The sequence below is a fragment of the Schistocerca serialis genome, chromosome 5, assembly GCF_023864345.2.
Source record: "Schistocerca serialis cubense isolate TAMUIC-IGC-003099 chromosome 5, iqSchSeri2.2, whole genome shotgun sequence".
Taxonomy (NCBI): domain Eukaryota; kingdom Metazoa; phylum Arthropoda; class Insecta; order Orthoptera; family Acrididae; genus Schistocerca; species Schistocerca serialis.
The window spans coordinates 423,336,632-423,349,155 of record NC_064642.1 but is presented as its reverse complement, the minus strand read 5'-3'; the positions used below and the strand labels follow the sequence as shown (position 1 = coordinate 423,349,155).

At 38.9% G+C, this 12,524-nt stretch overlaps 1 long non-coding RNA gene across 2 annotated transcripts in view; it reads left to right on the top strand.

Moving 5' to 3' along the window:
- Positions 1–3,208: 3,208 nt before the first annotated feature.
- Positions 3,209–12,524, top strand: part of LOC126481161 (uncharacterized) — a 369,956-nt gene continuing 360,640 nt past the window's right edge. Inside the window, exon 1 of one of the 2 annotated variants that reach the window (XR_007587524.1) lies at positions 3,209–3,258. This is a non-coding gene — a long non-coding RNA (uncharacterized LOC126481161). The remainder of the gene's footprint in view (positions 3,259–12,524) is intronic. The other variant, XR_007587523.1, reaches the window with a different exon arrangement.

Here is a 12,524-nt window from a genome sequence, read left to right as displayed (position 1 = left end):
CTCCTCATGCTTCGCTCATTCATACGCACACAGCGCTACTCAGAGGATGTGCCAAATATGTCACTGTCACCGTCTTGCTATCGTTATCCTCGTCATCGACATCATCATTGTCATCGACATCGCTATTGTTATCGGCGTCTTAGTAGCAGTCACACCACCACCATCCGCGTTTATAAAAAATTAACAAAATGTGTCGTTTTCATTATATTTCAACCTATTATTAGGCCGGGGCCTAAGTTCGTAGCGTTTTTGTTTTGCATGTTGGTATTCCAGTTGCTGTAGGTTTATTTATTGATTGTCACTTATTTTATTTGTAGTTTACATTTGCCATTTGAGATAGCATATTGTCAATTTCTTATTTCGAGATAGCGAGTGGAGCTGTGGATGCTAGAAAATGGAGTGCCACGTGCAGAGATAGGGACATTTCCTACATATTCTTCTGTTTGAGCTCAATAAAGGCAGCCGCAAACATATGTACCTTATGTGGGAATGACGCCATTGGACAGGGCACGGCAAGAAAACGGTGCTATATTTGCGTGCAGTGGGGAAGGTTCAAAATCAGGTGTACTGGTACCGCATGCTCTAACCCAAAGCCACAAAAATCAGCGGGTTGGTCATCTCTGCTTGCTAGTCATCAGTTGACTCGTGAACAACACCCATTATTCCTGTCCTGTATCGTTGCTGCTGACGACAAATGAGGTCTTTGTGCAAGCCCAAACGAAGCAGCAACTCCCCGTACAAAGGCCTGCGCCTATCCACATCTGGTAGAACAGCGACGGTTTGTTGTACTGCGAATTGTTTCCCCGACATGTAACCATCACCGCTGACATTTTACTGTCAACAACTGAGACGTCTTGTGTAGTACCATTGCCACAGATACTACTACAACGCCGCGCCAACACAAGGTTGGCAGCCCGTCGTCTGCCGAGCACGGCGCACTTTAGAGGGCTGCGCAGCTCGACAGAACTGGAGTGTGCCTCGTTCACTTCTTAGGTAGACAGACGCACTTTCATTATCGGCCCTCAGCCAGTTCTGTTAGCATTGATTCTTTGAGGAGGGCCCATCAGGCTTAGTCCCTGAGAATATGTTGTATTAGTTCATGGTATTCCATGTTTCGAGACTGTTAGTTCATAGCCGCAGCTGCAGTCCTACAAACTACTGAAGATAAGTAATTTTCATTGTACTTTGTGTTTCTGGAATAATAATCCTTCTCAGTGTGCCGTACCGCATATTATTGCAACCTGGACTCCTTCAGCTCCTATCAACTCGGCATCCTACTTATTTGCATTTAGTAACGAGCTGAAAACACCCACGCGTTTGGTGCCTCTAAACAGTGAGACACAATATCTTGCAAACGTAGTCCAAGAAGAACGACCAGGAAGACTGAGTGAAATGATGCTACTCCACGATAACGGCAGCTCGCATTTTGCTAGACCGACAAAAACCACTAGACCAACAAAAAACACTAGACCTACAAAAACACACACTTTATTCACCTAATTTTGCACCCTCGGATTTTAACTTTTTCCGCGATCAATAAAACGACCTTCAATGAATTTCCTTTTCGGATTAAAATGCACTCCGAACATACCTCGGCGAATTCTTCGCCTTAAAACCAAGTGATTTCAACAGTCGCCGAATCGAAAAGCGAAAAGTTACCGCAGCTTTACAGACTTTTGTAAAACTGAAAGAGAATATGTGATTGATGACTAAAGTCTCTGTTATGTGTCTCTGTTGAAACTTAGGGAAAAACTCTATGAACTTGGCACCCAATATATTTTAATCTTTTCACTGTAAAAACTTTATATGTGTAGTAATATTATTTGGCCGAAGAGTGGTTAGATTAGATTAGATTGATACTTTGTTCCATAGATCATGAATACGACACTCCGTAATGATGTGGAACGCGTCAGGTTAATAAAAAGTGTCTATACAAGATATTACATTAGACAAAATACTACATGACACTTAATATTTTTAATTTTTTTAAATTTTTTTATTTTTTTTGTGGGGTTGGGAAATTACCCACTTATTATATCCAAAAAGTCATATAATGAGTTGAAGGAGTTGCCATTAAGAAATTCTTTTAATTTCCTTTTAAATGCTATATAGCTATCTGTCAGACTTTTGATGCTATTAGGTAAGTGACGAAAGACTTTTGTGACAGCATAATTTACCCCCTTCTGAGCCAAAGTTAGATTTAACCTTGAGTAGTGAAGATCACCCTTTCTCCTAGTGTTGTAGCCAAGTACACTGCTATTACTTTTAAATTCGTTCGGATTGTTAATAACAAATTTCATAAGTGAATATATATATTGTGAGGCTACAGTGAAGATTTTTAGCTCTTTAAATAAATGTCTGCAGGATGATCTTGGATGAGCTCCAGCAATTATTCTGATTACACGCTTTTGTGCAATGAACACTCTTTTACTCAATTATGAGTTACCCCAGAATATGATGCCATACGAAAGCAGAGAATAAAAATAGGCGTGGTAAGCTAATTTACTCAGACGTATATCGCCAAAATTTGCAATGACCCTAATAGCATAAGTAGCTGAACTCAAACGTTTCAGCAGATCCTCAGTGTGTTTTTTTTTTCAGTTCAACCCCTCACCAATGCATACACCTAGAAATTTTGAATATTCTACCTTAGCTACCGATTTCTGATCGAAGTCTATATCTATTAAGGGGTCATTCCATTTACTGTGTAGAACTGTATATACTGTGTTTTGTCAAAGTTTAATGAGAGCCCATTTGCAGAAACCACTTAATGATTTTCTGAAAAACATCGTTTACAATTTCACCAGTTAATTCTTGTCTGTCGGGTGTGATAGCTATACTTGTATCATCGGCAAAAAGTACCAGCTTTGCATTTTCGTGAATATAGAATGGTAAGTCATTAATATATATTAAGAACAGCAGAGTAGTAACATCACTGCTGGCATACTCCCCCGTATCCCGCTCACGTGAACGGATTTAAGTAATAAATGAGAGAGAGAGGGAAAAAAAAGTCCTGGTGGTTTGAGCTGTATGGTTGACGATCGAATGTCGCTCAACACAGCAGTCTCCCAGCTCGCACACATGTCACCAGGCGTTCGGTTCGAAGTGCCGCCTCCCGCAGCGCCGCGGTTTGACAGTCCACGCATGCGCCGTGCGTGCAGAGCTTCGCGGCGGGCGGACTGACGCGGGAGGCTCCAGTATGACGCTTGCATCTGTGCAGTGAGGATGTTGCGCCGGCCGCTACCGTGAGTACACATGGTACATGTCTCCTGCATCTGTCACGCTGGCGCCGGCGGCTGCACAAGGGCTGCATTGTCCGTCAGCGACGAACCTCTTTCTCTTAAGCAGTGGCTGCAAACGTATTGGGATCATCGATCTAACCCGCATCGCGTGTTTAGTTGGTATCAGCGCAGCTGTTTGAGCACTTTCCTGCTGAAAATTTGTGACAACTTCATGCTCTTTTCCTTCACTAGCTTCTATGTTCTGTATCAATCTGCCGTGATCGATGAATCCTAAGAATTTCAACGACAACTGTGTCACTGCGGATTCGGCTTCGTCTGACGAAAGTGTGCTAAACTTCATATTAGTGCCTTACGACGAGAAAATGTGTTATAGTTATTAGTGTTAGGAGCGAAAAGTGAGTTTGCTGAGCCAGAAGCGCTTGTATTTAATATATCACTCTTCCTTATGCCACAGATAAGTGAATCATGATTGAGTAGTTATTACTTTCTATCATCTCATTCGATTCCGTTTCTGTCTTATCTACAGAGAGGTATGTAAACTGTTGCTAGTTCGACTAGTTCTGGAATACTGTTTATGCGTCTGAAGCTTTAACATGTGCAAATGACTTACGAAACAGTACAAAACTGAGCTGCGCAAATCGTAACATCATTATTTACTTCAAAATATTAAATAAAGTCCGATGGCGAGAAACGTACGGTTTCTTAAACACATATTTGCACGGAGACCACGAACATAAAATTGGAGTAATTGACCTGCATACAGAAATGTGCGGTAACCGATTCTGTGGGTTGCGAATAGAGCAAAAACGGAGCCAGATGTAACTAACATCATTTAACTTAGCACTGCTCAGTGGTTTCTGGGGTAAAAACTAGATGCAAATGTGTCCTTGTGACAAGTCAAATTTTTCTGACTTTAATACAGAACTGTCCAATATATTTTAGTTACAATATGATTGGAAAACGTTTTTGACGCGTGCACTAAAGAACATTTTGTATATACCAGTTTCCGTAGCATAACGCACCTTTGCCACCCTAAACCATACTGCAAACGTGACGTGCTAGAATTTGGATGTGGAAAGATGAATGATAGGTGGATGAAGACTCCTTCAGGGCCACAAAGAGTGAAGTACCTGGAAGCCGCTCAGTCAGGTCTCTTCTGGTGTTATAAGAGCGAAACTAATTTCCAGAGACGGAGTTTCAATATGATGACAGTGTTTTGTAAGAGTTGACCAGAACTGATTTCGGCCTACTTTTTACAGTACTGCTTCTACCCACCAATCTACCAACAGCGCTCTTGAGATTGCGAAATTCTAGTCTGTAGTTGCCTAATATTTGTAGTCTTACATTTTATCAGTTAAGTGGCGTATATTTGTGTTTCATCTTATTGGTTGGGATAAAATAAATAAAGAAATCTAACAAGCCAGCCTGTCGAACACACTTGTGTGTCTTGTATGCACGTACATCAGAGGCGGAGGCTCAAATAGATTGCCATCCATCCTGACACATGTTTTACGTGGTTTCCCTGTCATTTAACGTAAAAGTTTGGGTGGTTTCATTGTAAACCACAGAATTGTTTTCTTTATCCATTCTTGTCTTGTACGAGCTTGTACTCATCTTAAGTGGCTAGAAGTTAAAGCCTGCTTAAGTACAAAATGTTGGAAATCGTCTGCAACAGATTTTAGATTAAATGTGACGTATCGACACAGTATGAACAAAATTAAATGTCGATGAACAAGTAAAAATTAAAAATATCTTATTTCATCTCGTTCGTGACATTGCGCGAAAGTTATGCTATTACATTACTGTCCGACCTGCATATATAAATTCACATATGTTTGGTTGATTCATAACGGTAAACGTACGATGTAACTGTCTAGCGTCATATTTTGCAACGATATATATGAGACTACTTCCACAGAAATGTCAACTTAATGGTGTTTGCAGAGAACCCCGACATTATTCATGGTTTACCATATGGACCAGGGCGAGTTACTGATATTTTTGAACAAATCTGTCATCATATGATTTTTTTTTTTGCTAACCGTAGTTCCTGCAGCCAGAAAAAATACTTACCACTCGTCACAACTAAGCTTAAGGCAACACACAAGCAATTTGTAGTCTTTAAGCATGAGTTAGAGATAATAATAGTGATGATACCTGATACGGCATATGCGGTCAGATGCGTTTTTTGTGGTGGTATTCATAAAGCACTCAAGAAGAATGTTGGGGTGGATCGTTCGGAAAGGTCACAGCCGATTTTCTTTTCCCTTGCTGTACGAAGCGCCTTCCGAAAGTAAGTTAAATATGCGTCCCACGCTAAGACTATTACGCAACAATAGTGCGCCTATCGGAACAGACTATATGTTCCTGGTTTGCTACAGACTCAGTTCGGCTGCGGTACAGGTTTCTGGTGCATCGCAATGAGGGAGTGCAATGGCTCGCCAGCTGAAAACGTATTCGAAAGTTGAAGTATGCGGGGCAGTACGGTTCTTGTGGACAAAACGCTTAAATTTCGTACAGATCCGCCGTAAAATTATGGCGATAAATGAATCAAATGCAAAGTGGCGTCCAGCTGTAGCGAAACAGTGCCAACAATTTAACCAACGCTGTACTGATGTGGATGATGTTAATCGAAAGTCTAGATCCATGTGATTTCCATCTTGGGAAAGCTGAAAGAACATTTGGGAGGAAAGGGATTTTTCAACCATTAGTACGTTCGTACAGTATTTACCAAGGAGTGGATTTCTAGCGGCGAGGAAATGAGCGATTGGTATAACGTTCCGACCGCTGTTTACAAAGACTTGGTGACTTTGTTGAAAAATGACGCGTCTGTCACTTTGAAATGTAGCGCAGCATTCAATAAAAATTACTCAGCCTGTCTGAACAGTCTGTAACTTACTTTCTGAAGTCCCCTCCTGTATCTGCTATTACTGTAGGGATTTTTTTTAAAATTCAAATACGTTTCAATAGATTCTCGCTAAGTTTCTTGCAATATTAATTCTGTAAACGGTTATTTTAATGTCGTTATAGATTTGGGCGGTTGAGTTTGTAACAAGGAACTGAGTACACCAGAGACTTAAATTTTATACTACCAGTATGAAATGGAAAGGCAAATGGTAAAAATTATCTTCTTCCCGTATCTGTCCTCGTACTTACCAATTCGATAAGTTATTGCGTGTATTAGTGTGGTTAGGTAATCTCATGTAAAGTTCATGTCATCTAAACCCGTAGACTGTGAATATTTTTATTGTTTCTTTCAAATACAATCAGTCAAAGCATTTTGTTATGATCAGGACAAAACTGTAACAACAATAACATTAGTTTTGATGTGAAATTTAATTAAAGTCGTCTCTTTGAAAACTGGACTTTTGAAACCAGAGTAATTCATTCATAAAGTCAATTTACATAAATCATACACATGCAATGTATGAATATTATGTGTATATGTACACTGTGTAGCTATTGAAATTGTTATGAACTAAAACACACACGACACTAGTTTAATATTCTATAATATTTATTACTTATTTCACAGACTGGTTTTCGGCTGTTATGCCATCACTGGATACAAATATACGTACGGCACAGTCGAATTTTTGTAGGATAAAAAATTTTAAACAAGTGCACCTATAGATTATCTCTGTTTCCAGAGATGAAAATTATTGACATTTAATTTGGGAATAAAACGAGAGGAATTATTTCAGTGAAAATGCCTTGTAAGATTATTTAACTAAGATTAAATATGTGACACATTAACTAATGAAATATACAGCAGATTACAACTGTTCTTAGAAGAAAATAAATTGAACAGTGAAATTTGATGACATGTTCTAAGCGCGTGGCTGAATAAAATAATCTTGTCCTTAACAGGTCCTAAATTACACCTTTGGAACATGTCACCAAAATTTATTGTTCAGTTTATTTTCTACTAAGAATATTAACAATTTTCAAATTTGGAAATCGAGATACTCTGTAGATGTTTTAGTTTAAAATCTTTGATCCTACAAAAATTTCTCTGCGCCACGTATTTATCTTTGTATTTGAGGATGGTATAATAGCCGAAAACGATTTGGGGAATAAATAACAAATATTGTAGACTGGCATCAGTGTCGTGCGTGAGTGTTTTCATTCACAATGTTTTATATATTCGTCCAAGAACTAAGGGTACAGTCAGTCAATGCTGTTACAATTGTCTATATTTGAAGATCATTTTTATAACAGAATATTATCACAAAACAGTTTTTGATTTTAATTTTTCTCTTACTTTTTTATTTCTCATTTTTACCACATTGATTCCAAAAGAATTTCAGTAATATTGACACTAACTTTTTTCTCAGAAATGGAAGGCGAAATTATTAATAGTGGATATTAATTGCTCTTGTATCGAAAGAGCTATACTCTGGTATGGATAGCTGAATACTACTGAAAAAAAAAATGAAAAGTCCCAAATTACATTGACTCGCGTGACGCATATTTATGTCGGCGATTGCCGTCTCACTGTTAACATTTGAATACTCTGTTGTTTGGACATTGCTTTGATCGCTTTGCTTTGCTTGCATGCGGCACCTGTGTAATGTACATAACCATAGCACTCGTTAAAAGTGCTGGCGTCGTTTCCCACATTCTAATTTCTTCCTAGATAATGTCGATCCACTGACTTCTCTCACAAGATTGTGTGAGCCATAATTAATACTAAATTACGTCCATGATACTGATACATTTTTACCAATTTTCTACCATATTGTCTTTCACTATTTCAATGTGCTGCTGAGAGCGATGGAGTAATAATTATGACACAGGATGCGCATTTGAAAGGAATGAATTTCTGATATTATTATCATTATTATTATTCATCATTTGATAATTTTGTATAATGATATAGAAATGTCACTTCTAAGACAGGGAATGCAGACGTCATATGCAAACAGAATTTTATGTTTTAATTGTTCAGGAAAAGAATGCTTGGGTCCATAAATTTCATCACATCAGATTCGTTCTCGAATACAGCAACTGACTTATGTCCTTTTGAATAATGTATGACTCGCTTTTCTGAAGTCCATCGATTAAAATGTTTACTGGTATAACTTTCACAACAAGAGTAAGTTTTTATATAGGAATGGGGAAGAATGCGCCTACGAGAAAATGTGAAATAACTTATATGTTAGCCGCAAAATCATCTTCTTTTGACTTTTCGTTTATCCCGTCTAGTACGGCGTCCGCTTTTCCACGATTTGGCAAATTGTATTTTATTATGTGATATTTTTAATTAAGTTGTGATATTGGAATGGTAGACACAGGAAACGTGTTCAATGTGCTATTTTATCACTAATCGGGCAGTTCCAACGCGCCTTGGGCGGCGTGATGGACCTGAGGGTAATTCGTTGCAGATCTCAGTAAACGGCTTCTTGTAGGTGGCAGATGGATATCTTATCAATTCCTGATATTATTATTTATTACAGAACAGTATTTTTATTGTGACAAATAAAGCAGGGTAGCCTACTATGAAACCCATTCCTGACTAAGCCGTGCTTGGCCCGGACGCTTCCGGCATCGCATGTTGTCTTAAGGCATTCACATAAGAAAAATGTTGGAACTGCCTGATGTTCGGAGCGGTTAGGGAAAACTGGTTTCTTGTCTTAAAATACTCAGCTCAGAAGTATGTTTCTCCTCTCTTTTTTATATGAAAAGTTAGGCACACGCCATTACCTCAGTGCAAAAGGGCTGCAAAATACATTTGGGTTCGAATAGTTTAGCGTGCTCTTTTAATCTGAAAACGTGAGTCACAGAACCAAAAAAAAAAGATTTTTAACATTCGCTATAAGTGCGTTGCAGAGCGCAACGGCCTTTGATTTCTGCTCGATTTTTCAGTGTACGAATACACGCACCGTAGTTAGTATATAATGGCAAGCTGATGATAGTACAAAGAAGGTTGGTGTGTTTGTTTCCCCCCTCAAAACGGAAGTACTCTAGAGATTATTTTTAAAATTAATTTCCATCTTATCCAATCGAAATAATTTTACTGGAAAACTCACAGTCTCCATATTGTTGTGAAATCTAACGCTGAATATTGTTGTACGAGATAATGAAAATTTGTTTGAATTATTTCTGTATTTTAGTTATAGTTAAACGGAAAAAAAAGGCTGGAGTTATTTCATAAGTACAAAAATGTTGGTTGTCGGTGAACGATAAGGGGAAAGAGTCAAACTGAACTATTTTTGTGTCTGTGTCGTACGGTCTCAGTGAAACAAACTTTGTTGTTATTTTGTGTTCTAAACTGCTGTCCTACGCAGATCTGATGGTATCTCAGATTTATTTAGAAAAGGCCATTTACCTGCGAATAAAATCTTTTAAAATGATAGGCCTCACTTCGACAGTAGAGAAACACGCTTCTAATACCACACTACCATTGGCATTTTCAATTAAGACTATAGGACGTCCTTGAATCAAATGAATTCTACTGTACTGCCAGAACAGAGCAAAAGTATGCATATAACTCATAAAATATCACAGGTTTACAAAGCAATGCGTAAAATATACCCAGTGCGCTTCACATTAGGCGAAAATGAGCACAACCACAAAAGAGAACGTTTAGTAGCATGTAGGGTACGCTTAATGTAGTTCCAGTGATGATTCCAACGAAAAGAACGTGGTCTGTTTCCTTTCACATCCGTATGCTATCAGACTTTGTGTTCCGTCTCTACTGACCACGTCTTTGATCGTATTATTATTTATTTGCTGCAGGAACGAGGGTAAATGTCGTCTTGCGCCCCTGGCGGAAGTGCCAGAACTGCAGTCTACTTCCCTTTCACCCCCTCCACCACCGCTTAAAATTACATTAGCATTATTGAAAATAAATTACACCTGTATTGATGAAAAATATTGCGCATAATAAATTACATGTACCATTGTATTCAATCAAATACAAATTATAGGAACTTCCTAAAACATTTGAAGTATAGCGAAATATTCAAATGCTGTCTTTCCGTTTTAGAGGCCTCTCTCTCGCAGTCACAGTTTTTACTCTTTGCGACCTCGATAAAGCGACATGTAAACAAAACCACAATTGTTACAATGACCACTGTTGGTGCTTTTAAATGAAGCGAAGTGCCTTTGGTTTAAATTAGACTTATATAGTCGCAGAAGCGGCGTGACTCCCTATTATTATATGATACAAGGGCGTGCAGAAAAGTAATGCCTCAGAATTTTTTATGTGACAACAAAGCTTTTAAATAAAACAAACATCATTAACATTTCACATCTTTATTCCTCATTTCTGCATGTTTATTTATCAACATACGAACACACTTCTCCCAACGAGAAACCAGTTTGTTGATATCATCACTGGTAGAAGTTCGACTTTTTTGATGGAGCCACAATCTCATCTCTGCTTGCACCGCTTCAGAATGAAGTTCTCGGAAGTGTTCTTTTAGTTTTTGTATCTGATGAAGATCAGAAGGGGCCAAGCTAGGACTGTATGGAGGATGATCGATGGCAGTGAACCCAAGGCATCAGATTCTTGCGGACGTCGCAGCGCTCGTGTGTGATCTGGCAGTGTTATGCTAAAGGAGAGGTTGCGTCATATGTGGACGAACTCTTCAACTTCGAAATTCGATATCAACACGCTGTTTCTTACGCGTCGACATTACATTATACACCGCCATGTTATACGCTATAATTTGGAGCCCTCTTGCGGCAAAGCTGCAAATATGTAAACATGTAGAATAAAGATGTAATGTTAAATAACGCTTCTTTTATTTGAAAAGCGTGAAGATTTTTCACATAAAAATTTGGAGACATTATAGTTCAAGTAGCTCTTGTTCGAGTATATTAAATTAAATAATATAATTTTACTTTGTAAATATTGCACTGAGCGAAACAAACTCATCGATTAGATCACTGAAATCAAGTTGAGAAGCTGTGTCGTGTTGTATCCACAAGAAAGCGAGATTTGACTGTCTGCCTGTCTGCTGTCACCCACACTCCACCTTCAGTAATTTTTTTATGATCTTTGATTTGATGAAATTACGTTCACAAGGTGCTGTTGTGGCTGGAATTGTCACAAACATCCTCAAAGCTATTTAGATGGTTAGATGTACAATTCTTATGTCGTATTTCGGAAATATCTTCAAAATATCCAGATGAGAAGCATAACTAGAACTTGAAAGTTGTACTTCGATAACTAGCTCTGCTGCATCAATATATCTACTACATCTACTATATTTTGGCGTATCAGATACAGATCATCTATTTAAGGTTACGGTAATACTACATACTAGCCAACAAAATTTTGCATTTCTCTGTAACTGGCAAGAAAGCAGCTAATCTTTGTTTCCGAGTGTACTGAAAAAGAAAATGTTAATGCAAGTGCAAAGTTAGCTCTCACTTTAAAGTTGTGATAACTTTACGTTATTGTCTATATAAGCTTATGCGTGTATGTAATTCGGTGTTATCCTCGGAGGTAGGCAACCACTTTGCCTGACGTTTGTAGTATATGCTGGTGATTCCCTTGTTTGTGTCCTGCAGTAATCGGCTAACATTGATGCACTCCACTTTCCCTGGTATCTCGTTTCCATGCCCGAAATTTGCTGGTCGAAGCGTTCTCCGTGCTCATCGGTTGCAACACCACAACAGTCAGGTAAGAAGTCCAAGTGGGATATCTTCGCGCAGTTTGAATATCTACGGACCCACGAAAATCTCTTCTTTTATTTTCACGTCATTAAGACGTGGAAATTTTTCGCGCAAACAGATGCACAATTTTGTTTGAAGAGCAGAGAGAATTACGTCCCTGGATTCCACAAGTGCTTCGTGCATATCATTGTGAGGTCCTGGTTCAAGTTATTGGCGCTTAGGCCATCTTTCTTTTTATAATGAAGTGCTTTGGCACCGCTATGCGACAGGCACAAGAAGCAACAGAAATCTGCCATTTAAGCTTGTCATTGTTCAATCGCAATAACAACTGTTTCATGTCGCTGGAATGACCCAAGAATGACCTCGGGAGCTGGCCGAAGTGGCCGTGCGGTTAAAGGCGCTGTAGTCTGGAACCGCAAGAGCGCTACGGTCGCAGGTTCGAATCCTGCCTCGGGCATGGATGTTTGTGATGTCCTTAGGTTAGTTAGGTTTAACTAGTTCTAAGTTCTAGGGGACTAATGACCTCAGTAGTTGAGTCCCATAGTGCTCAAAGCCATTTGAACCATTTGAACCAATGACCTCGGAGACCAGACGAGGGGCATCATTTGTTCCAACGTGCGCCACAATCTGCATTTGGTTGCACCCCGTTATCTC